The sequence below is a fragment of the Pan troglodytes genome, chromosome 7, assembly GCF_028858775.2.
Source record: "Pan troglodytes isolate AG18354 chromosome 7, NHGRI_mPanTro3-v2.0_pri, whole genome shotgun sequence".
Classification (NCBI taxonomy): Eukaryota; Metazoa; Chordata; class Mammalia; order Primates; family Hominidae; genus Pan; species Pan troglodytes.
The window spans coordinates 108,891,437-108,918,184 of NC_072405.2; the positions used below are offsets into that span (position 1 = coordinate 108,891,437).

At 36.6% G+C, this 26,748-nt stretch overlaps 1 protein-coding gene across 10 annotated transcripts in view; it reads right to left on the bottom strand.

Annotated features, from left to right (window-relative positions):
- STK3 (serine/threonine kinase 3) overlaps positions 1 to 26,748 on the bottom strand; it is a 459,940-nt gene that overhangs the window by 278,334 nt on the left and 154,858 nt on the right. Inside the window, exon 1 of one of the 10 annotated variants that reach the window (XM_063816453.1) lies at positions 19,673 to 19,772. The exons of the other annotated variants lie outside the window; for them this stretch is intronic. The gene's annotated coding sequence lies outside the window, so the exon portion shown is untranslated. Of the gene's footprint in view, positions 1 to 19,672; positions 19,773 to 26,748 lie in introns of those variants that run through there. 10 annotated transcript variants of the gene reach the window in all.

Below are 26,748 nucleotides of genomic sequence, written 5' to 3' on the forward strand. Positions count from 1 at the left end.
GTATGAATGAAACCGAACTTGTATAGACACATCTTTTAGCTCTCATTTCAATAAACTGTTATTAAATCCATAATCTTTTGAGAGAGCAACTCATAGATTAAAAATTAAAATTAATATTTTATCTGATGCTTTACGGCATCCATTGTATTGAATGCATTTGTTTAATATTTCTAAGTCTTTAGAAAAGCTTCTGAGAAAATTGATTTCCTTATGTTGTTTACAGTCTGTGACCAAATATTTTTAGGACATTCACATGAATAAAGGGTCCCAAATGCAACAGAAATTATAATCACATCATAACTTAAGCTTTAAATTATTCATGTCTTTTATGTGTAACAAAAAAACTATTATCCAAAACTATTTATTATATTAAAATATTTTTACTCAACAATCTTTTTCTCCTAAGGTCAATGAAGGCATATGACTCCTCCCCAATTATATAACTTTTTATTATTTTAATTAAATTAACTGATACCAGCATGTTTTAATATCATCCCTACACATTTAGAAGAAGTAAATAACCTAGAGATCAAAATACACAGTAAACCCATACAAACAGCAGTTTTTCATTGCCATCTCTCTATATATAAACATTGAATGCAATTCTATGGAAGTATGGCTCCACGTATTCAGATGAGGAATATGTCTGTTTACATGTGTCTCTTTCCCGGTCCACATTACAGGGGGACCTGTGTGTGCCTCTGTGGTTAAGATTTACTGCATGTTCACATTAAAGTCTCATTTCCAACATTTAAACATGCAGCCACAAAGACCAATTAGAACAGTTATTAGTACAACCCTTGGTGTACCAAAGATTTGGGAGTTCATAAAGTTGAAATTGATTGTTTATGGACAATTACAGGTACCAAAATGATTTAAAACATTTCAATTTTTGCTCTGCTGAATGAGACTCATTTAAACAGCAGAACTAGAAGCAGAGACTTAAATATCAACTTGTAATCAAAAATCACCAGTAATGTCTTAGCAGCGTGTTCATCCTCCTACTCAGTAGAGTCCTTAAACATACAGGGACTCCAATATTAGCTTCAAAACATTTTCAGAATGTCTAGCAAAAATATGTCAAACCTGGATCTCTGACTTAAAGGAACACACAAGGCCTAAGAAATAATTGCTGTCTCAAATACTGTGGAGTTAATAAGGTTTTAAAGTATATAAAGTTGCTATAGGCTAAATGGCACATTTTATATTAGACACCCTTTCTTGCTAAACACTGTATTATATATTAAACTGTAGCAAAAGTGAATGAATCTATTCACTTTTCGATTTTCGAGGAAAATCGAAATGAAATTTTCAAGTACTCACATAATGACATACCTCTAAACTGTGAGGTACTTTATGACAGAGTGTGTGATTCATTCATCTTTTAATTCCTAGTGCTTGAATACAAAGTTGATATTCAGTAAACACTGATTGAATAGATAAATGAGTAAATACAACTTGAAGAATAACTATGTAATGAGATTTCTGATTTTACAAAACACTTTCACTACTTTTCTAATTATATATATATATATACATATATAGATATAGATACAGATATAGATAGATATAGATACAGATATAGATATCAAGTAGAGACAGGGTTTTGCCATGTTGCTGATCTAGAATTCCTGAGCTCAAGCAATCCACCCACCTCGAACTCCCAAAGTGTTGGGATTACAGGCGTGAGCTATCATGCCCAGTCGTGCTTCACCACTTTTCAATATCAACTTCAAGAAAATGAAAATTGCACCTTTCTGAACAAACTTTAAGTCTACCTTAAACTGCTAAGAATCAACACTAAGAGCAGATGACATAATGTGTGGGAAAATAAAAAGTCAGCCAGCCAGCTGGACATCAGTCTTTTCTCTGACTGCTATGACTAAACTCTTCAAGGTTATAACTTTTCAAATGCTACCACTGTAATGAACTATTTCATTGCTAGTGTTACCTCCTTTCCTTGGTCTTCCCCTTTCTAGAGAAGAATTCCTGTTATTATCTCATTCCCTTCTTGACTGCACTTTCCACACTGGTTTCAATTTGTACTTGACTTAGTTCCCAGAAAACACCCAGTTTTCCTTTTCTCACTTAGTATCTTAATATTTGTAATATTAATAACCCACTTATCTATTCAATTGTTTAATTGTATTTTATCTATTATCTATTCAATTGTTTATTTCTATTTAATTGTAGTAACTCTATTCGGAGCTAGCCTATGCAAAAGAGAAGACAGCAGTCTTCAGATGTGACTTACTTAGTACAGAAAGATCCCAACCCTAATATATACAAACACATACACATGCAAACACACACACCTGCTATAAACCAAAATTAGAGATACATTTCTTTGTGTTAAACTCCTGCTTCTTGAGGTTCTTATTCTCCCTCTGTCCCTCTCAATTGTTCTGTCACTCTTTACCTCCTGCTTTTTTCTGTTTTACGGTAATTCTCTCCAGCTAACTTTACTCTTCTTTCTTCTACATACAACATCCAATGTGTCAAAAAAAATTCTGTGGGTTTTTGTTTCAAAATATATCCAAAACCTGATTGGGTCTTACCACCTCCACTGTTACCAACCTAACACATGCCACGATCATCTCTCACTTGGATTACTGCAGAGGCCTCCCAACTGGCCTCTTCCCTTCTATCTTTGCCCACCCCGCCCCCACAATCTGTTCTCAACAAAACCTAAGTAATCCTTTAAAAATGTAAATCAGATCTTATCACTCTGCTGCTCAAGGCCTGCCAGGGGTCTGTCTACAAGGCACTACTGATCTCACCTACCTCCATCACCTCCCTTACTTCCTGTCTTTCTCTGACATTATCTCCTACTTCTTTGTCCCTAGATCACTCTGCTCCCTTCTGCCTCTCCAAACACAAAAGGGCTTTCCATTGACCATTCCATCTGCCCAAAATGATCTCCCCAGGTATATGTGTGGTTTACTCCCACAATACCTGCAAGCCTCTACTCAAATATCACCTTCCCAAGGAGGCTCTGAACACCGTATATAAAATCACAAATTTGTCCACCAAAACTCCCTGTATCCTTCTTAGTGTACACTCTAGTTTTCTTTAATCACTTCCAAAACACTTATGGCTTTCTCATATTCTATATAAATTACTTATTATATATTGTTTCATATCTCTTGCCTCCTTCTAGGATGTAATCTCTGATATATCCCAAATGCCTAGAAAGGTATCTGGCAGAGTAGACACCGAATAAAAATTTGAATACATGAAAATATACGAGACTATCTTAAAATATAATAAATATATAGTATGTTCTTTTTGTTTGTTTTTTGAGACAGGGTCTCATGCTGTTACTCAGGCTGGACTGCAGTGGCACGATCTCGGCTCACTGCAACCTCAGCCTCTCAGAGTCCACAGGCAGGTGCCACCACGCCCAGATAATTTCTGTATTTCTTTGTAGAGGCACAGTATGCCATGTTTCCAAGGCTGGTGTTGAATTCCTTGATACAAGCAATCCTCCCACCTAGGCCTCCTGAGTAGCTGGGATTGTAGGCATGAGCCATTGCACCCAGCCTTGATGTCATTATCTAATGTCTCCTCCTTAATAAATTGCTAATAACCCTTAATAAATTGTGGCTAACATACCTTTTACAATACAACTCTAGACCATTAATGTGTCCCATAAATCCTGTGTGCATCAGGAGGTATCTTTTTTGCCTCAATGCCTTTTATTAATGCACTGTCAGTATTCTACTTGGGCTTTATTCAAATACAAGCCTATAAAACTACTGAATCTTTTTCCATCCCTCCTACTTTCCCATTCTTGATTTTTCCCCTACCTTTCTCCACAACTCCAGGTGACCAGCAATGACAACCTGATATGTATCACTCCATACCTTCTTCTCCATCCTTAAATAACCACGTACAAACATATGTAGAGATTTAAAATTCTATTTTGTTTCTTTGGGAATGAAGTTGTCCCCACATATGCTTCTTCACATCTTATTTTTCTCATCTCATAGCAAACAGTGGAATATAACTACATTAATTGGTATACACAGAACTCCATTCTTTTTAATGGCTGCATGTTACAAGGCCAAAATGTATCAAATGTACTCAACTTTTCCCACCTTGTTTCCAGTTTTTTACCACTAATAAAAATACTGCAAAAAGATCCTTGCTTTGAAAAATGCATATATCCTTACATATTTATGCTTTTATTTTTATGAGATAAATTCTAGGGGTAAAACTGCCAAAACTGCTTTCCAAGAAAAGAAGTAAATGTCACATTTCTACCACAAATGCCTTTTGCTCTAATTTGCCACCAATATTGAGTGGAGCCATAACATTTTTAATTTTGGATATATGATGATATCTCAGCCAGGCACAGTGGCTCAAGCCTGTAATCCCTGTACTTCGGGAAGCCAAGGCAGATGAATCACTTGAGATCAGGAGTTCAAGCCAGTCTGGCCAATATGGTGAAACCCCATCTCTACTAAAAATACAAAAATAAGCCGGCTGTGGTGGCACCCACCTGTAGTCCCAGCTACTCGGGAGGCTGAGGCAGGAGAATCACTTGAACCTGGAGGCGGAAGTTGCAGTGAGCCAAGATCGTGCCGCAGCACTCCAGCCTGGGTGACAGAGCAAGACTCCGTCTCAAAAAAAAAAAAAAAAAAAATTAGCATGGGCATGGTGGCGGGCACCTGTAATCCCAGCTACTTGGGAGGCTGAGGAAGGAAAATCACTTGAAGCCAGGAGGCAGATGTTGCAGTGAGCCAAGATCGTGCACTGCACTCCAGCCTGGGCAACAAGAGCAAGACTCTGTCTCAAAAAAACAAAAACTCAATGTTACTTTAATCTGCATATCCTAAAGTACTATTAATCATCTTCCTATGTGTCATTAGTCTATTGGGATTCGCATTTCTGTCAACTATTCATCTCTCTCCCTGTTTTTTATACTGGATTGTCTTTGGCACTAATTTGTAGTTTTTTTAAATATCATAGATATCAACCATTTATCTGTAATTTGAAGTATAAATATTTTTCCCAACATACCGCTTATCTATTGAGTTTGCTGCCAATGAGATCCCACATATAAGTTACAAAAAAATCATTATATGATTAGACTTATTTTTCTTTCATAGCTCCTGCGTTTCCTATGTTGGTTAGAAACTTCTCCCAAGTTTCTAATTCATGCATATAGTCCAGAATTCATATTCTTCCATGTAAGTCTCTAGTATACTTAGAATTTATTTAGGTATTGTAAGAGACCAAAGATTCACTTTTCTTTCAGATGAACAGATAATTCCAAATGCATGATTATCATTTTCCCATTGAGCTCAAATTTTCACATTTATCATATTAAATTCCCAACAGACTATTGAAATTACAGTAGCTTTAGAATTTATTTTAATATCTGGTAAAGCTATTCATTTCTCACTTTTTTCTCCATAATTTTCTTAGTCAACAAGTATGAACATTATGTTACCCAATTCCAATGTAAACCATAAAGGAATTTTAACTAGAACTGCAATTAACTTTTAAACAATTTTTGGTAAAAGATTATTATGATATAGTTTTTGCATGGCAACACAATATTATAAGAATTGGGAACATATTTTTAAAGCCAGCATGCTCTTTCCTTCATTTCAATTCCAGTGTAATGTCTTTCAATTAGATTTTTACAAATTTCTTCCTACAGAAGTGTATTTCTTTTGTTAACTTTATTCCTAAGGATTTTCTAGTTTTTGAAACTACTTTTAATTGATTACTTTTTCCAATTTTTCTTTAATAACATTATTATCAGCACTGAGAAAGGCTACCAATTTCTGTGTATTTTATATACAACTATTCACCAAATTATGTTATTAAGTCTGATAATATTTTACTGGTACCTTTTGGATATCATAAGCATACAATCATATCAGCAAAATAAAATGTATTTTTCCTCTTCTTTTCTAATGTTCATACAGATTATTTCATTTTTTACCTCATTGAACATGCTAGAACAAAACTAAATAATGATAATGATAATAATGATAATAGAGGACATACTTGTTATTAGAAATAACATTAGCATTCCACTGTTTAAAATGTTTACTTTTGAAGAATGGCCCGGAGGGCAGGCAAGATGACCGAATAGGAACAGCTCTGGTCTACAGCTCTCAGCATGAGCGACACAGAAGATGGGTGATTTCTACATTTCCATCTGAGGTACCGGGTTCATCTCACTAGCGAGTGCCAGACAGCGGGCGCAGGACAGCGGGTGCAGCGCACCATGCGCGAGCCAAAGCAGGGAGAAGTATTGCCTCACTCGGGAAGCACAAGGGGTCAGGGAGTCCCTTTCCTAGTCAAAGAAAGGGGTGACAGAGGGCACCTGGAAAATCGGGTCACTCCCACCCTAATACTGTGCTTTTCCGACGGGCCTAAAAAACAGCGCACCAGGAGATTATATCCCGCACATGGATCAGAGGGTCCTATGCCCACGGAGTCTCGCTGATTGCTAGGACAGCAGTCTGAGATCAAACTGCAAGGCGGCAGCGAGGCTGGGGGAGGGGCGCCCGCCATTGCCCAGGCTTGCTTAGGTAAACAAAGCAGCCAGGAAGCTCCAACTGGGTAGCGCCCACCATAGCTCAAGGAGGCCTGCCTGCCTCTGTAGGCTGCACCTCTGGGGTAAGGGCACAGACAAACAAAAAGACAGCAGTAACCTCTGCAGACTTAAATGTCCCTGTCTGAACAGCTTTGTAGAGAGCAGTGGTTCTCCCAGCACGCAGCTGGAGATCTGAGAACGGGCAGACTGCATCCTCAAGTGGGTCCCTGACCCCTGGCCCTGGAGCAGCCTAACTGGGAGGCACCCCCAAGTAGGGGCAGACTGACACCTCACATGGCCGGGTACTCCTCTCAGACAAAACTTCCAGAGGAACGATCAGACAGCAGCATTCGTGGTTCATGAAAATCCGCTGTTCTGCAGCCACCACTGCTGGTACCCAGGCAAACCGGGTCTGGAGTGGACCTCTAGCAAACTCCAACACACCTGCAGCTGAGGGTCCTGTCTGTAGGAAGGAAAACTAACAAACAGAAAGGACATCCACACCAAAAACCCGTCTGTACATCACCATCATCAAAGACCAAAAGTAGATAAAACCACAAAGATGGGGAAAAAACAGAACACAAAAACTGGAAACTCTAAAAAGCAGAGCGCCTCTCCTCCTCCAAAGGAACGCAGCTCCTCACCAGCAACGCAACAAAGCTGGACGGAGAATGACTTTGACGAGTTGAGAGAAGAAGGCTTCAGACGATCAAACTACTCCGAGCTACAGGAGGAAATTCAAACCAAAGGCAAAGAAGTTGAAAACTTTGAAAAAAATTTAGACGAATGTATAACTAGAATAACCAATATAGAGAAGTGCTTAAGGGAGCTGATGGAGCTGAAAGCCAAGGCTGGAGAACTAGGTGAAAATTGCAGAAGCCTCAGGAGCCGATGTGATCAACTGGAAGAAAGGGTATCAGTGATGGAAGAGGAAATGAAGTGAGAAGGGAAGTTTAGAGAAAAAAGAATGAAAAGAAATGAACAAAGCCTCCAAGAAATATGAGACTATGTGAAAAGACCAAATCTACGTCTGATTGGTGTACCTGAAAGTGACAGGGAGAATGGAACCAAGTTGGAAAACACTCTGCAGGATATTATCCAGGAGAACTTCCCCAATCTAGCAAGGCAGGCCAACATTCAGATTCAGGAAATACAGAGAACGCCACAAAGATACTCCTCGAAAAGAGCAACTCCAAGACACATAATTGTCAGATTCACCAAAGTGGAAATGAAGGAAAAAACGTTAAGGGCAGCCAGAGAGAAAGGTCGAGTTACCCACAAAGGGAAGCCCCTCAGACCAACAGCGGATCTCTCGGCAAAACTCTACAAGCCAGAAGACAGTGGGGGCCAATATTCAAGATTCTTAAAGAAAAGAATTTTCAAACCAGAATTTCATATCCAGCCAAACTAAGCTTCATAAGTGAAGGAGAAATAAAATCCTTTACAGAAAAGCAAATGCTGAGAGATTTTGTTACCACCAGGCCTGCCCTAAAAGAGCTCCTGAAGGAAGCACTAAACATGGAAAGGAACAATCAGTACCAGCCACTGCAAAATCATGCCAAATTGTAAAGACCATCAATGCTAGGAAGAAACTGTATCAACTAACGAGCAAAATAACCAGCTAACATCATCATGACAGGATCAAATTCACACATAACAATATTAACTTTAAATGTAAATGGACCAAATGCTCCAATTAAAAGACACAGACTGGCAAATTGGATAAAGAGTCAAGACCCATCAGTGTGCTGTATTCAGGAAACCCATCTCACGTGTAGAGACACACATAGGCTCAAAATAAAAGGATGGAGGAAGATCTACCAAGCAAATGGAAAACAAAAAAAGGCAGGGGTTGCAATCCTAGTCTCTGATAAAACAGACTTTAAACCAACAAAGATCAAAAGAGACAAAGAAGGCCATTACATAATGGTGAAGGGATCAATTCAACAAGAAGAGCTAACTATCTTAAATATATATGCACCCAATACAGGAGCACCCAGATTCATAAAGCAAGTCCTGAGTGACCTACAAAGAGACTTAGACTCCCACACAATAATAATGGGAGACTTTAACACCCCACTGTCAACATTAGACAGATCAACCAGACAGAAAGTTAACAAGGATATCCAGGAATTGAACTCAGCTGTGCACCAAGCGGACCTAATAGACATCTACAGAACTCTACACCCCAAATCAACAGAATATACATTTCTTTCAACACCACACCACACCTATTCCAAAACTGACCACATACTTGGAAGTAAAGCTCTCCTCAGCAAATGTAAAAGAACAGAAATTATAACAAACTGTCTCTCAGACCACAGTGCAATCAAACTAGAACTCAGGATTAAGACACTCACACAAAACCGCTCAACTACATGGAAACTGAACAACTTGCTCCTGAATGACTACTGGGTACACAACGAAATGAAGGCAGAAATAAAGATGTGCTTTGAAACCAACGAGAACAAAGACACAACATACCAGAATCTTTGGGACACATTCAAAGCAGTGTGTAGAGGGAAACTTATAGCACTAAATACCCAAAAGAGAAAGCAGAAAAGATCCAAAATTGACACCCTAATATCACAATTAAAAGAACTAGAAAAGCAAGAGCAAACACATTCAAACGCTAGCAGAAGGGAAGAAATAACTAAAATCAGAGTAGAACTGAAGGAAATAGAGACACAAAAAACCCTTCAAAAAATTAATGAATTCAGGAGCTGGTTTTTTGAAAGGATCAACAAAATTGACAGACCACTAGCAAGACTAATAAAGAAGAAAAGAGAGAAGAATCAAATAGAAGCAATAAAAAATGATAAAGGGGATATCACGATCGATCCCACAGAAATACAAACTACCATCAGAGAATACTATAAACACCTCTACGCAAATAAACTAGAAAATCTAGAAGAAATGGATAAATTCCTCGACACATACACCCTCCCAAGACTAAACCAGGAAGAAGTTGAATCTCTGAATAGAACAATAACAAGCTCTGAAATTGTGGCAATAATCAATAGCTTACCAACCAAAAAGAGTCCAGGACCAGACAGATTCACAGCCGAATTCTACCAGAGGTACAAGGAGGAACTGGTACCATTCCTTCTGAAAGTATTCCAATCAATAGAAAAAGAGGGAATCCTCCCTAACTCATTTTATGAGGCCAGCGTCATCCTGATACCAAAGCCTGACAGAGACACAACCAAAAAAGAGAATTTTAGACCAATATCCTTGATGAACATTGATGCAAAAATCCTCAATAAAATACTGGCAAACCGAATCCAGCAGCACATCAAAAAGCTTATCCACCATGATCAAGTTGGATTCATCCCTGGGATGCAAGGCTGGTTCGATATACAGAAATCAATAAATGTAATCCAGCACATAAACAGAACCAAAGACAAAAACCACATGATTATCTCAATAGATGCAGAAAAGGCCTTTGACAAAATTCAACAATCCTTCATGCTAAAAACTCTCAATAAGTTAGGTATTGATGGGACGTATCTCAAAATAATAAGAGCTATCTATGACAAACCCACAGCCAATATCATACTGAATGGGGAAAAACTGGAAGCATTCCCTTTGAAAACTGGCACAAGACAGGGATGCCCTCTCTCACCGCTCCTATTCAACATAGTGTTGGAAGTTCTGGCCAGGGCAATTAGGCAGGAGAAGGAAATCAAGGGTATTCAATTAGGAAAAGAGGAAGGCAAATTGTCCCTGTTTGCAGATGACATGATTGGATATCTAGAAAACCCCATTGTCTCAGCCCAAAATCTCCTTAAGCTGATAAGCAACTTCAGCAAAGTCTCAGGATACAAAATCAATGTGCAAAAATCACAAGCATTCTTATACCCCAATAACAGACAAACAGAAAGCCAAATCATGAGTGAACTCCCATTCACAATTGCTTCAAAGAGAATAAAATACCTACGAATCCAAATTAAAAGGGACGTGAAGGGCCTCTTCAAGGAGAACTACAAACCACTGCTCAATGAAATAAAAGAGGATACAAACAAATGGAAGAACATTCCATGCTCATGGGTAGGAAGAATCAATATCGGGAAAATGGCCATACTGCCCAAGGTAGTTTATAGATTCAATGCCATTCCCATCAAGCTACCAGTGACTTTCTTCACAGAACTGGAAAAAAGTACTTTAAAGTTCATACGGAAAAAAAAAAGAGCCCGCATCGCCAAGTCAATCCTAAGCCAAAAGAACAAAGCTGGAGGCATCACACTACCTGACTTCAAACTATACTACAAGGCTACAGTAACCAAAACAGCATGGTACTGGTACCAAAACAGAGATACAGATCAATGGAACAGAACAGAGCCCTCAGAAATAATGCCGCATATCTACAACTATCTGATCTTTGACAAACCTGAGAAAAACAAGCAATGGGGAAAGGATTCCCTATTTAATAAACGGTGCTGGGAAAACTGGCTAGCGACATGTAGAAAGCTGAAACTGGATCCCTTCCTTACACCTTATACAAAAATCAATTCAAGATGGATTAAAGACTTACATGTTAGACCTAAAACCATAAAAACCCTAGAAGAAAACCTAGGCATTACCATTCAGGACTTAGGCATGGGCAAGGACTTCATGTCTAAAATGCCAAAAGCAATGGCAATGAAAGCCAAAATTGACAAATGGGATCTAATTAAACTAAAGAGCTTCTGCACAGCAAAAGAAACTACCATCGGAGGGAACAGGCAACCTACAAAACGGGAGAAAATTTTCGCAACCTACTCATCTGACAAAGGGCTAATATCCAGAATCTACAATGAACTCAAACAAATTTACAAGAAAAAAACAACCCCATCAAAAAGTGGGCGAAGGACATGAACAGACACTTCTCAAAAGAAGACATTTATGCAGCCAAAAAACACATGAAAAAATGCTCACCATCACTGGCCATCAGAGAAATGCAAATCAAAACCACAATGAGACACCATCTCACACCAGTTAGAATGGCAATCATTAAAAAGTCAGGAAACAACAGGTGCTGGAGAGGATGTGGAGAAATAGGAACACTTTTGCACTGCTGATGGGAATGTAAATGAGTTCAACCATTGTGGAAGTCAGTGTGGCGATTCCTCAGGGATCTAGAACTAGAAATACCATTGACCCAGCTATCCCATTACTGGGTATATACCCAAAGGACTATAAATCACGTTGCTATAAAGACACATGCACACGTATGTTTATTGTGGCACCATTCACAATAGCAAAGACTTGGAACCAACGTAAATGTCCAACAATGATAGACTGGATTAAGAAAATGTGGCACATAGACACCATGGAATGATATGCAGCCATAAAAAATGATGAGTTCATGTCCTTTGTAGGGACATGGATGAAATTGGAAATCATCATTCTCAGTAAACTATCGCAAGGACAAAAAACCAAACACTGCATGTTCTCACTCATAGGTGGGAATTGAACAATGAGAACACATGGACACAGGAAGGGGAACATCACACTCTGGGGACTGTTGTGGGGTGGGAGGTGGGGGGAGGGATAGCATTAGGAGATATACCTAATGCTAAATGACGAGTTAATGGGTGCAGCACACCAGCATGGCACATGTATACATATGTAACTAACCTGCACATTTTGCACATGTACCCTAAAACTTAAAGTATAATAAAAAAAAAAGTTTCCTTTTTTATATACTTTATATTTATGTACTCAAGAAAGGCTGTTGAATTTTATTCAATTTTTTCAGCATCCATTATCATCATCTAATTTTCCTTCTTCAATTTGATACACCCTACTTGATATTCTTTAATTTATGCAGAATTATTTTCAGTTAAAGGCTATTAATTAGTGCGTCCTTTTTATTTCAAAAATTCTTATTTAGTATGCTTCCAGTCACTCTATCATTATCCATTGGGATTTGGTAATATATATAGAAAGATTTATTGTTTATAACTGTTTCTTCTTCATAATCTTTCAAGGCCTCAATTCTGATTCATTTACTGTTTGGTTAGAGTTAGTTCAAGTATTTTCCTCAAATGAAGCAAATGAGAGTTATATTCTGTCAATCTCTGAATATCTAAACATATCTTTACTCTGAAAGGTGGATGAAATACTGGTTGAGTCACTCATTCATTCATTATTTAATAAGAATTACTCTACATAATACAGATGGATACAACACGACAAAAAAGTCCCGGCCTTTAAAGAATACATATATTCCAGCAGACAAAGACAGACAATAAGCACATAAATGAATCAATTAATTAAATATAAAATGGTTAGAAGAGCTAAGAAAAAATAAGGCAAGGAAAGGAAAATCTTCTATAATATATACATAACAGTCAAGACCGACCTCTGATTTTGACAATAATGGCCATTCACCCATATATAGTGCTTTCTAAGTGCCAGGTACTGTGGTAAGTACTGGACACACATCAAATCATTCAATCACAAACAACCCTTCGAGATAGTTACTATTAAAATAAAAATGCTATAACTGGTGAAACTGAGGCACAAACAAGTTGATTTACCAAAGGTAAAACAGCAAATAAGTAGTAGAACCAAGCTGTCCAGCTCTTAACCATTATGTTTTCTTGCTTCTCTGGTAATATGCCATTTCAGTAGATAATGAAAGGAAATGAGGGCAGGAGAGAGACCCATAGGGTTATATGGAAGAATAGAATTCCTAGCAAAAAGAAAAGCCACCACAAATCTTATAAACGCAATGAAAAACAGATATAAATACATTAAAATATTTGTATTATAATCTTAGACTCAACCTTAAAATATGTGGCTGAAACAATTCCTCACATGTATAGAGAAATGTTTAGGTTATATTACCTTATCACTCAAGAATTGATCAGATAAAGTACTCAGGATTAAAATGCAAAAAAGCAAAAAAAAGAGTATTAAGAGTATCTTAATGTGATTTCTTAAAATTTATTTCTAAAACTAAATGCTAGAATTATATAAAGTGAAGAAACACAGACACATTCTCAATAAAAATGGAAATAAAACTAGAATAACAGTCTACCTACCACCCCTATGTACCAATACTGTAATGGATCCTTTACACACAATTTCTCATTTAGTCCTTACAATAAGCCTGTGATTCCAATAAATCTATTGTGTCCATTTAATATATAAAGAAACTAAAATTTAGGAGAATCAGTATATTGCCCTAAAGTCACATAATAGGAAAAGTGGGAAGAAATAAAATACAAATTTGTAAAACATCACTGTATACCTTAAACACATAAAATCTTTATATGTCAATATATCTCAATAAAGCTGCTGAAAATATGAATTTGTATGATGGCATGAGCACAGACTATTAGATCCAAGAAAATCAATTTTCTATGGTAAATAAGTTCAGCAAAATTATAGGATATATGGTAAATCCAAAAAAGTAATTCCCTATTGAAGCTGGACTGTGCAGTAGAAAAAAAAAAAGAGCTTTGGAGCAAAATATGCTTGATTCAGGTCAGGCAGAGAAGGCTATGGAGTTAACTGAAACGGGAGTGCGCTGCTGAGATTAGTATCTGCAGGGTGATGCTTGCAATAACCCTAGTGGATGCACCAGTGACAAAGTTGCTCAGCAACAACAGCAAACTAAAGCAAACATATCTGTTCCCAGTTCTGAGAGATCAAAAGGCAACCAACCCAAACTATGTAAGAAGTTAAGAACCTTACTCCCTTTCAGCCCTCATTCTCTTCTCTTCTCAATACTACTACTTTTACCTCCTGTTAACCACCTCATTTTTCTTTCTTTCCTTGCTCTTTGACTCTTTCTTGCTGACGCTTCCCTTCTAGGTCTCTTTTTTCCTTTCAATCACCCCCTATTGAACTGCTTTCTTCCCTCTCACCACCAGTTTGGTTTCAAGAGGATTCTTATTAAATAACTTCATTACCTCCAAATACATTTTGATCTCAAAGGTCATAGCTCTTCTTCCAATATTAGTAATTTAAGAATTACTAATGAGAAAATCCACAGGTTAACATGAAACAATTCCACATGTCACAGAGTTAAAAAATGGGTCAAGCACACTGACCTGTTTATGTTAAAATATTATATGGCTTTAGAAAAAAATTATGCCCTAAATACAACATGCACTGCATTAACAACTGCATTAACAACATTTTAGTCCTTTAGATACGCAAATACTTATTGTGTTACAATTGCCTACAGTATTCAGTACAGTAACATGCTGTAAAGGTTTGTAATCTAGGAGCAATAGGCTATACCATATACCCTAGGTGTATAGACAGCTATATTATCTAGGTTTGTATAAGTTCACTCTATGATATTCTTCACAGATTTCTCAGAATGTATTTCCATCATTAAGCAATGCATGACTGTATTAAAAATTCTTTCATACAATTTTTCATTATTTTTGCAAAATTCAAGGAGTAATATATCACTTATTTAACAAATGTTAACAGGATATTTCAGAAGATTGGTGTCAAAAAGAAACTCAGTTATTGCTTTAATGTCTCTCAGCACCAAATTTCTTTTCCATTTGGACTTAATAACACCTTACATATACAAATGATTCACAAAAGACAAGTCCTCTACAGTTTACTATCATGAGACTCAGAAACCAGTATCACACAATGCTTTTAATTCTTACCATATTACTAAAATTTTATCAGAAACAGATGTCAGCAATACAATTTTGATGGAATTACTTAACTTTTTTTTTTTACTTTCATAACAAATTAAGCATTGCTCAGTTGAAAAGTTATAATGTCACAAGCCTTGAGGCAGCATTAGGTACTATAATTTGAACCGATGCAGTGTAGAGTTTGCATGCTAGTAGAAAAGAATTTATTAGCTACATTGTTGATAATTATTTAACTAGCAAACTCCAAGTTTTCTTAAAAACACTTCCAATCAATTAAATATCTAAGAAAACTAATAAAATAACTCAAAGTTTTCTAGATGTATAATTAACATAGCAATACATAAGTTAGCAATATAGCTGCAAAACAGGTGGAAAATATAACCATTAAAATGACTTACATCCTTTCGGTAGGAAGTAGCTTAAAAAAACAAATAAAAATAAAAACAAAAACAAAAAATAAAATGACTTCCAAAGAACAAACCAGGCAAATGGTTTATGTCCCTAAATAAGCTGAAGCCTAGAGATAAAGAAATTTAGTGGGTAAAAAGGAAAGATAATCTATACTAAAAACAAAACCAAAAAATGAACGAAGACGATGAATGGATAAACAAAACGTGGTATAAACATATAATTGAATATTATTTAGCCTTAAAAAGGAAGAAAATCACATGCTAAATACAGATGAAGCTTAAGGACATTATGCTAAGTGAAATAAGCCCATTGCAAAAAGAAAAATACTCTATGATTACACTTACAGGAAGTATCTAAAGTAGTTAAATTATCATAGAGACAGAAAGTAGAATGGTAGTTACCAAGGGCTGGAGGGAGGAAGCAATGGGGAGTGGTTACTTAATGGGTAAGAGTTGCATTTGTGCTAGATGAAAAAATTCTGCAGATCTGCTGTACAACAATCTGAATACATTTAACGCTACTGAACTGTGCACTGAAAAACAGTTAAGATGGTAAATTTTTTTAACCACAATTAACAATAAGAGCTTTTTAAAAGAATGTAAAGTAAAAATGGAAGATCTGTGCACAATTTTTCTTACAGGCAAAGAAATGGTACATCTTACAGGTAAAACATGTATGTTATGTGTTACAACTTTAGGGAAGCCAAAGGTTTTAATATCTGATGCCCCATGAATGTGATATAGCAGCTCTCTCCATATCAATTCTGACAAACACTATCAACTTTATTTCTTAAAACTGTCCCTTAGCCATATTCATTCACCCCTCTCCCACCAATGTTGTAGGATTCCAAGCCAAGACTTTCTGCTTTGAAGCCCTTTACCAATGCAATCAGTACCCAACATACAACTTTCCATCCAGTATTTGTCAGTCAAGATATCACACTAGGTTTTCCCTTCCCTCTTTTCTTCACTTTCCCATCATCACTGTAGAAGCCTCTGCTACCTGGGACTTCCTCTCCCTCCTCAAAAATGAAGAAGAAATTAAGACATTCCCAGATAAACAAAAACTGAGAGAATTCACTGCTAGCAGACCTGCCCTGCAAAAAACAAAAAGGAAGTTCTTCAGGTAGAAATGAAAGGACACTAGATACTAACTTAAATCCACACAATGAAATCAAGAGTACAGCAAAGGTAACTACAGAGGTAAATGTAAAAGACAGTATAAATGTATTTTTTCCTTTTCTTTGTAACTCTTTAGAGCACTCCTACCATAAGTATAAATTACAATTTTTAAAATGTCACGCTACAATTCAATAGGTAAATACTGAACCTGTTTTAAGAAGTACGTTTTATATTTCACTTCTAGAATAGAGATAGCTAAAGGAAATACAGCCTCTTTGAAAATAAGGAAATGCTTCAAAACAAATCTGTGGTAGATGAACTATCCCTCACATGTCATAGGCATATAGTACTCTTATAACTTGATTATTTAGCTCAATGAAGTTTTAAAATACTAACCATATCTTATTTTACCTCTTTTATATCTCTGGAACCTGTCCCTTTTTCTCTATTACCGCAGCTAATACCTTAATCCAGGGTATCATCATTTCTCCCCTGGATTATTGGCAGCCTCCTAATGGGTATTCCTAATATTAGTCCTGCTCCACTTTAATCTGTTTCCTACACTGATGCCATTAGTGACATAACAACAACAACAAAAATCAGATCCCACCATTCTGCTCAAAATTTTCAAGTGGCCTCCCATAATCTTCAGGGAGGAAAAATTTAAATTCCCACATAATATACAGGTCAGGACATGACAACTACCTCTGTCTCCAGTATTAGAATCACCACATACATAAATAATCTACACCCACATTCTCTGCTACAGCCCTTAAGAGTTATTTAGGATCCCAGAATACCACACATCTACTTTTATACATGCTTAACTTCTCTGATTAGAAAAACCTTACTTTGTAGCACATCCCCATCTCTACTTCTTTAGTCTTCAGGACTCAGTGCCTATACCTACCACCCACCCTAACTCCCAATAATGCTGAGTTATATCATCTCATAGATTCTAGTCACAATTACCACAGTACTTACCAAAATGTACTATAAACACCTGCTTGCTATGTATTTATCCCACAGACTGTAAGCTTCTTAAGCATAAAGATTGTTTCCTTACTCCTATTTTTTGTCCCTAGTATATGCAAAAAATGCCTGCCATGGAGTAAGTGTTCAATCAATGTTTGAAAAAAATGAATGAAAGGATGAAGCAGGTTGTACATTGAGAGACCCATGGAGAAGCTGTTCAATTTTTACTATCTATAACAAAAACAAACATCAAAATTAATAATCTGATAAAACTGAAATACCAAAATTAATCTTTAGTAACTTTGTAATCAGTAAAAATAAGTAAATCGATATACTAACGTAATTCTTAATTTTTGTAGTTCATTCTTCAAAATATTTTATTCAAGCAAGTGGGATCCAGCAAAAAAATGGAGACCCTCCCCAAAAGTTTTACAACCAGAAAATGAGCTTCTTTCAAATTCTGATGTGGAATTCCCAAGTCATCTTGCAGCAAATTAAACAATATGATCTATGATCCATATGTAGGCCTTGACTATTAAACTTATTTTGTCTTATTAACAGTATTGGAGGGATTTTTTTAACACCATGGATTAAAAAGTGAAAATGAGTTTTTTAAAAGTAAAGCTTAAATAATACTCTATCTACTGTTTTGCAAATGTGTTATGAAGCCTTTGAAACCACAAAATTTCCAACAGACCTAAAAATGTATAATGTGCTATATGTCAAGCTGTATTTCTTTTTTTTTTTTAAACTTTAAGTTTTAGGGTACATGTGCACAACGTGCAGGTTACATATATATACATGTGCCACATTGGTGTGCTGCACCCATTAACTCGTCATTTAACATTAGGTATATCTCCTAATGCTATCCCTCACCCCTCCCCCAACCCCACAACAGGCCCCGGTGTGTGATGTTCCCCTTCCTGTTAATTCAAGATGGATTAAAGACTTAAATATTAGACCTAAAACCATAAAAACCCTAGAAGAAAACCTAGGCAATACCATTCAGGACATACGCATGGGCAAGGACTTCATGTCTAAAACACCAAAAGCAATGGCAACAAAAGCCAAAATTGATAAATGGGATCTAATTAAATTAAAGAGCTTCTGCACAGCAAAAGAAACTACCATCAGAGTGAACAGGCAACCTCCCCAACGGGAAAAATTTTTGCAATCTACTCATCTGACAAAGGGCTAATATCCAGAATCTACAATGAACTCAAATTCACAAGAAAAAAACAAAACAACCCCATCAAAAAGTGGGTGAAGGATATGAACAGACACTTCTCAAAAGAAGACATCTATGCAGCCAAAAGACACATGAAAAAATGCTCATCATCACTGGCCATCAGAGAAATGCAAATCAAAACCACAATGAGATACCATCTCACACCAGTTAGAATGGCGATCATTAAAAAGTCAGGAAACAACAGGTGCTAGAGAGGATGTGGAGAAATAGGAACACTTTTACAGTGTTGGTGGGACTGAAAACTAATTCAACCACTGTGGAAGTCAGTGTGGCGATTCCTCAGGGATCTAGAACTAGAAATACCATTTGAGCCAGCCATCCCATTGCTGGGTATATACCCAAAAGATTATAAATCATGCTGCTATAAAGACACATGCACACGTATGTTTATTGTGGCACTATTCACAATAGCAAAGACTTGGAACCAACCCAAATGTCTAAAAATGATAGACTGGATTAAGAAAATGTGGCACATATACACCATGAAATACTATGCAGCCATAAAAAATGATGAGTTCATGTCCTTTGTAGGGACATGGATGAAGCTGGAAACCATCATTCTCAGCAAACTATTGCAAGAAGAAAAAAGCAACCACCACATTTTCTCACTCATAGGTGGGAACTGAACAACGAGAACACAAGTTGTATTTCTAAGGTAGGAGAAAGGTTACATAGTCTTTAATACTTTCTCCTTTACATCAAACTTTTCCTTATATATAAAATACAGCAAAAATAGTACCTTTTGTTCAAAGGATTGTTGAGAAGACTAGAATTCACGTACCACACTTTTGCCTCATGCACAATAAAAACTTTTTACATGTTTAGGTGTTATTATTACTATAATTATTATGGCATATCCAAGTCCCAAAAAGTTACCAGCAGTATACTCTGCAAAGGAAAAGAAAACACACCACTCAGATAAGTCTATATTCATTAATGAATATATCTACATACCAAACCTGCCCCCATTTCTTTCTACTGATTCCCATCTAATTGAAGAAAGATTTTAGTAGTATTCTGCTGTGGATTGACTCTTAAATCACTTCACTAATAAAGTCCTATGAAAATTTAACCACCACCAAAAAAAGGGGGATCAGCACTTAATCGCAATCCTGGATTGCAATATGAGTGATCAGATGCTACCCCAGTCTGGGTCTTCATTTCTTCATCTGTCCAATGGCAATCACAGTTCCTATCGGATCTCATAGGGTTAACTATCTGTGAGAATTTAAAAATTATAATTTATGTAGAATTGTTTGCTAAGCTTGAAAATATTTCATAAATACAGACTAATAATACTATTGCTGTACAATGCCAAATAATATATATTCTACATTTTAAGCAGACTGTCTTTGCTTCCTTCAGAACCAGGTCATGACTCTTTAGCCCAACTTTGTTTGGTTTGGATATATAAAACGACATCTTATAAGGTGTTCCCTTCAAGGGTACTTTATATTACTATGCATAAGAAATGCTTTCCATATTAACTGAAAAGGAGATGAACTAATAAGTTCACCAAAAGCATAAATGACTAAGAGGAGAGAGAATGATCTCTGGCTTTGAGAATTCTCTTAGAAGTACTGCCTATAATCCCAGGTACTTGGGAGGCTGAGGGAGGAGAATTGCTTGAACCCGGGAGGCGGAGGTTGCAGTGAGCCAAGATCACACCATTGCACTCCAGCCTGGGCAACAAGAGCAAAACTCCGTCTCAATTAAAAAAAAAAAAAAAAAGTATCTAGGTATAGTAAGTAGTTTAACTAAAAACAGTCTTAGAAACATGGATCCCAATTCCTACCCTAAATTCCACTAGGACACAACATTCTTATAATTGTATGTACTGTTCTTCCTTGCCAAGGTACTCAGCACTAAGAAGTCAAATTCCCAGAAAGAATGAAAAGTGTAAGAATGTATGTGCACTAACTTTAACTTCCTACTGTGTGTCAAACACTATCTTTACCTACTTTCTCATTTAACTCTCAAAACAAACTTGAAAGGTATTACATCTTTTTTACAGATGATTACATTACGTAATTCACAGAGATCGTATTAGAGAGAACAAAATGCTAAAACTAAAGGTCTGACTACAAAGGCAGTTCTTTCTATTTCACCACACTATTGATCCTATGAAGCAGAAGTCAAAATTTTAAAATGTCATCAGAGGGTTGTATCCCCATTGAAGTAGCTGGTTACATAAACCACCAAGGTTTCTTTTTGTTTGTTTGTTTTTTGAGATGGGGTCTTGCCCTGCTGCCTAGGCTGGAGTGCAGTGGCACAATCATGACTCACTGTAGCCTCAGTCTTCCCAGGCTCAAGCAATCCTCCCATGTTAGCCTCCGGAGCAGCTGGGACTACAGGTATGTGCAACTGCGCCCACCTAATTTTATTTTTTGTAGAGACAAGGTCTCACTATGTTGCCCAAACTGGTCTCAAACTCCTAGGCTCAAGTGATCCTCCTACCTCAGCCTCCCAAAGTGCTGTGATTACAGGCATGAGCCACAACCACACCCAGTACCCATCCTGATTTTTTTTTTTTTTTTTTGAGACCGAATCTTGCTCTGTCGCCCAGGCTGGAGTGCAGTAGCGCGATCTCGGCTCACTGCAAGCTCCGCCTCCTGGGTTCACGCCATTCTCCTGCCTCAGCCTTCCGAGTAGCTGGGACTACCACGCCCGGCTAATTTTTTGTATTTTTAGTAGAGACAGGGTTTCACCATGTTAGCCAGGATGGTCTCGATCTCCTGTCCTCGTGATCCACCTGCCTCAGCCTGCCAAAGTGCTGGGATTACAGGCGTGAGCCACGGCCCCTGGCCCCATCCTGATTTTTAAGGAAACTTCAATACGAGTTCTTCCAGTCCCTTTTAAATGATGGACACTGTCAAGAAGTAAATTTCACCTAATAACTGGTTTATCCAGAAAGAAAACTGACTCCTCATTCAAATGGCATTATATTAAACCAGAATAATCTCCTTACCTTGACACAATGGTTTTTGTAAATGTAAAAAAAAAAAAAAAAAAAATCACACAGAGGTATTCTGATTCATCCAAGGACATTTTCTATATTAGCCTAGTAACATATAGAATAAAGTAATATCCAAGAAAACTTAGGGGTAGACAGGTATATATTCAGCCACATGCTTCTCAATAAGAAAAATGATTTATCTACTGTAAGGAAAAGTAACCTTATAGTAAAAAACAGCAGCAGAATATTACTTGTAATAGATGTTAAATATTTAGTGTCTCTGTTAGTTCTATATACAGTTATACCTAATCATGTTAAGTGTAGAGATTTAGCCTCATAAATATTTCTATAACAGAATATAACCTATATTTCTTAATACACAAGGCAAATGTAAATAAAACAAAGATTTGCTGGTCTAAATACCCAATTCTTTAAAAGTAAACCAAAATTTTCCCATATAAATTTTCCTTTGGAGAACACAGGAATAAATCCCATCTGATGAAGGAAATTATCAAAAGAATACACATTGATCTAACATGTCTGGCTCAGTTTGCCTATTATAAACAATTCTGGTCTCTGGATATGAAAAACTAATAATTTTCAGCCACTTGTTTTATTACATCTAAGTCTCAATTATTCACAACTAAAAAAGATAGAATAATGACATTTTACAATGTCCCAAACACATGAATCAATCATACAGCAGGTGGAAAAAATGCTAGAAAAGATAATATTTGTGTCAGCTTTACCTCTCTCTCACAAGAGTCTCAACAGTGTAAACCTTAATTCGTATATCTTGACTGCCCAGAGCCTTCCAGAGAAAAGGATCATATTGTCTTTTTAAAAAATCTCAATTGTCAATAACTGAAGGAAAGCAAGCATAGCTTTCCAAAACAACTGAGTCCAGATATTTTTTCCATTGTTGCTGTCAATTACTTTTCTAATTTCTAATTATAATTCTAATAAAAACTTCAGCATAACTAAGAAAGACAAACTAAAACTACTCAGGAATTTTCATGCAAAACTTCCAATTATGTGTCCTAAACTCTTTTACTCCAACATGAGTTCACAAACTCTGACAGATGTTTTATAACCCTGTTTAAATATTTAGTCAGTAAAAGGATAAAATTTTTAAAAAACAGAATGATTTCATTCTTTTCAAAAACCAGGGTGGTCTATGGGCAATTTTGGTACTAGCGGTGTTGCCGGGGGAACAAAATGAAAACAGGTGTCATCAAATTCAAATTAAAGATTTACTTCTATTTTAAACCACGTTAAACAATGTTTCCATAAACTTTCTAACTGATACTACTATAAATTTGACAATATTTTATAACAAGAAAAGGATTATAAATTGTCTGTAGACCATCAAATTTTAACTGTAACAAATTTTGACTGATTGGCAACACTTCCTTTTAAAAAACTTTTTTCATTAAATATGCAGCATCATTTTAAAAATTGAATGTATAAAAGGCAAGTCAAAATAAGAAAAGAGAGCAAGTATAGACTCTGATAGTCTTTTCTGAAAGATTTTACTTTGTTTTGAGCCTATGCTGTTTTAAAAATAAAAAATGAAGTACAAAACAAATGTTAAATTCACAACATATAAGGAAAAAGTGATACAATTAGTAACATGACAATCATAACTTTTCCTCATAAACTTAATTGAACTATAATCTTCAATGTTAAAAAAATCCATTAATTTTTGTGTCTTATTTTGGTAATGAAAAGAGTATAAATACTTGGTTTCTACCATTAAATAGCACTTATTTTTACTCTTAAAAGAGATGATGAAGCAAGTGACTCACCATATAAAAGTTAATCAATGCTTAAAAATACATTAGAGTATTAGACACTTTCTCAGTTGTTTAATACAGTTTCAGTGACAAAATACACTTACTTTTGTTAAAAGCTTTAATTAAGAAATGAACATATAAGAAATTTTTAAATAGGTAATATTGCAGATTGGTTGATGTTCTTCTTAATAAAACTGTTTAAGATTCTTTCAGAATGGATTAAATACTTACCCAGTGAGGATTCTAGATACAGGTAAGATGAGGTGTACATTCTTCAGTATTATTAATTTAAACAGAATTAATTTCTCTTTGTATCAGTTTTGACAGGTGAAAACTTCTTAAACTTTTAGGGGCATTTAATCTTGCACTGAGGAGAGTCCTTTTATCTTGACTGTGAATAATCAAATTCCATTGTCATTTCAAATCTTTCAGACAGTTCAAAGTTTTATTTTTAGCAGTGCTTCAGGGAGGCTCAAGTTGGTTCACTAGTGTGGAATCATAACTTACAGTCAGCTCCACTAGTTGGATTATTTCCAATATTTATTAGTTTCATCAACTAGTTTTCAAAAAAGCTTAAAGTTTCAGTATTAATAGATAAATGTCTTTGAAACTAATATTTCTAGCTTAAAGTTTCCATTAAATTGTATTTATAAAAATAATACAAAATCTTTTTTCAGATTACTACATGTATTTTAATAGTAAAAGAAAAATATACAGCATTATATAATGTTGAACAATATAAAACTTCCTTTACAGTTACAGTTTAAAATAATCTCACTTGCGTATAATTATAAAATTACTATACTCATCTATTGCTTACTTTGAAAGTGATTAATCAAAGTCAGAGAAAGCCAACCATCAACTGAAGTGTGTTACAAATTTCCTTCTCAGAGGCACATCAAAAAAAGATGAGTCAATTCTACTTTAATTAAAACCTTGTTTAAGAATATGAAATAAATGTTTTCTGTATAATTCCAATTATATTTCAATTGTGTTCAGCTTTCAAACTGCCTCTGCTACTTGATTACACGTGCCAAATTAATCTTGTCTTTTTTTTTTTTTAATTTTTTGAGATGGAGTCTTGCTCTCGCTCTGTTGCCCAGGTTGGAGTGCAATGGTGTGATCTCAGCTCACTGCAACCTCCGTCTCCTGGCTCCAAGCAATTCTCCTGCCTCAGCCTCCTGAGTAGCTGGGATTACAGGCACTCACCACCACACCTGGCTAATTTTTGTATTCTTACTAGAGATGCGGTTTCATCATATTGATCAGGCTGGTCTCGAACTCCTGACATCATGATCCACCTGCCTCGGCCTCCCAAAGTCCTGGGATTACAGGCGTGAGCCACTGCGCCCAGCCCATTAATCTTGTCTTTTAAATCATATCAACAGTTCTAAAAAAAGACTTGGATTTTTTATTGTTCTAGTGGGTATTGTTCTAGAAGCAAGACTCCTCTAATTGATCATAACACCAAGCCTACCCCTTAGCTGACAGTTCAGATGTGTGTTTTTGGTTGGTTCAAATACAGGAAGACACCCTTTGTATACATTTGACTAATTAGTCAAAGAATAAGAAGGCAGGGGAAAGAAATTTATCTAAAATATTTTTTGACTAATACATAGCAGTCTTCCAAAAATTCAAAGTGGAATTTTTAGAGAAACTACATGTTCTAACATGTTCTCTTAGGGTGCTTCATACAGATCGTCAAGGAAGTATCCCAAAAAAAATCAATGAACACCCGGAATACAGGGTCTTCAACAGAATCAAGCAACATGTTACACAACTGAGGGTAACAAAGTATCAGTCCCTACAACACTTGTGTCAAACAAATCTGTTTCTCCTTTCACCTTACTTACCTCCTTTCTCCTACCCTGTTCTATGTATGGCCTAGCCCTTCGAAGATACCCAAACACAGGAAAGATTAAAGATCCCTTTCACACAATAGAAGATCTCTTTCACACGACAGATGATAAAATGAAGAGATGTTCAGAAGGCTGTAGCTGCTAGCATTCTTCCACCATAAGCTTCTCCACCTATATCTGTAGTAGATAACTGTACTTTTAGATAACTTTTCAACCCTTTTGAAGGGTTTCAGGTTAACAAATATTTGAAAATTAGTACTCACAACACTGTATATAAAAATGAATAGAGGCCAGGCGCAGTAGCTCATGCCTGTAAATCCCAGCACTTTGGGAGGCCAAGGCAAGTGGATTGCTTGAGTCCAGGAGTTCGAGACCAGCCTGGACAACATGGTGAAACCCCATCTCTACAAAAAATAGAAATATTAGCTAGGCGTGGTGGTGTGTGCCTATAGTACCAGCTACTCCAGAGGCTGAGGCGAGCAGGTGCCCAGGCTTGAGGGGTTGCAGTGAACCGTGATCGCACCACTGCTCTCCAGCCTGGGTTACAGAGTGGGGCCTCATCTCAAAAAAAGAAAAAAAATGAAAGAAGTACGGACTCAGGAAAGAAGTACTGACACATGATAAGCAATAATCTAGATGCAAATAAAAATCATTAGATTTAATATAACATCTTTAGGCTCAAATGGAAGCTCACTAAATATTAAGTCAATCAACACTGATAGAGGCAGGAAGCAGAAAAATCCTAGTCAGACAGGGTGAAACCCCACCTTCAAGTCAAAAACAGCCTGAAACCCATGACCCAGAGAGAGAACTTCTATTTCTGTTTGCCTGCTCTTTCCCAGCTGGTTCTTTCTGAACAATGCTTTTTAACCAATCAAATGTTGCCTTTTCCAATACTACCTGTGGCCCATGGGCCCCCCCGATCCTGTGCCCATAAAAACCCCAGATCCAGCCACACTGAGAGAGATGACCCAACTTCGAGTGAGAGACCACCTTCCTGTCCCCTCTCTAGACTGAGAGCTGCTTCATCACTCAATAAAATTCTCTGTCCTCATCACCCTTCAATTGTCAGTGAGACCTCATTCTTCTTGGACATGGGACAAGAACTCGGGACCCACTGAATGTGGGGGCTGAGTGTGCAGTTGTGGCAGCTGTGGGATCCACACTGGAGTGCAAGCCAGATGCGGCCTGGCAGGCTGAGTAA